The sequence below is a fragment of the Apis dorsata genome, unplaced genomic scaffold, assembly GCF_000469605.1.
Source record: "Apis dorsata unplaced genomic scaffold, Apis dorsata 1.3 scaffold_303, whole genome shotgun sequence".
Lineage (NCBI taxonomy): Eukaryota > Metazoa > Arthropoda > Insecta > Hymenoptera > Apidae > Apis > Apis dorsata.
This window is the reverse complement of record NW_006263576.1, coordinates 543298-544174: the sequence shown is the minus strand read 5'-3', so window position 1 is coordinate 544174 and position 877 is coordinate 543298. Positions and strand designations below refer to the sequence as shown.

Genomic DNA, 877 nt, shown 5'->3' with positions numbered 1-877 from the left:
TTATAAAATAAATAAATAATAAATTGTTTTATAAATATATGTTTTATATATTATATATATAAATGTTTAAAAATAAATACAAAATAAATAAAATATCTATTTTATAATTATTTATAAATATTTGTTAAATTAATTTTATTTGCAAATAATTTGATTTAAATAATAGCATTAATATCTTTGTATTTAATTTATTTTAATAATAATTATTATAATTATAAATATAATTAATTATAAATACAAAATATATAGTATTTATAGTAATGTTATTTGTGTTAATATAAATTATTTATATATATTTATGTTAAAAAATATATTTTAAAGTTAAATTATTTTAAAATATTATAAAATATATTAACTTTCAATTAGAAATGTTTCGAAACGTAATTACGAATTCTAGCGAAAGTAGAGAAAGTGATATATATATAACTTTATATATAACATGTATATGTGCACGTATATGCACTCGTCCGTTGAACCTTACGTTATCGTAATGCATTATTAGTTTCTTAGTATTTTCATTAATATTATTTCAATTTATCAATATTTCTGGAAATGATAAAAATGTAAATATAATGTAATATATTATATACAGTAAAAAATCTTTAACAATAAATTATAAATAAAGAAATATATTATTAAATTTGAAATATAGATAAATAATAAATTCGTTGACATGATAAATTCTAAATGAAAAAAAAAAATATTCTATTCGTTAATTTATTTTACTATAAAATTATTATTTCAATAAGAAAGAAATATTCTATTTTATGTTATATAAAATTGATTACTTTATAATTTATTTTAATTATTTTCTTATTTTAATAAGAGAAATGTATATCTATACCTATATATATATATATATATATATATATATATA

The 877-nt window shown here is 12.4% G+C and overlaps 1 protein-coding gene across 1 annotated transcript in view; it reads left to right on the top strand.

Annotated features, from left to right (window-relative positions):
* LOC102676690 overlaps positions 1-877 on the top strand; it is a 17739-nt gene that overhangs the window by 8984 nt on the left and 7878 nt on the right. The window lies entirely within an intron of this gene.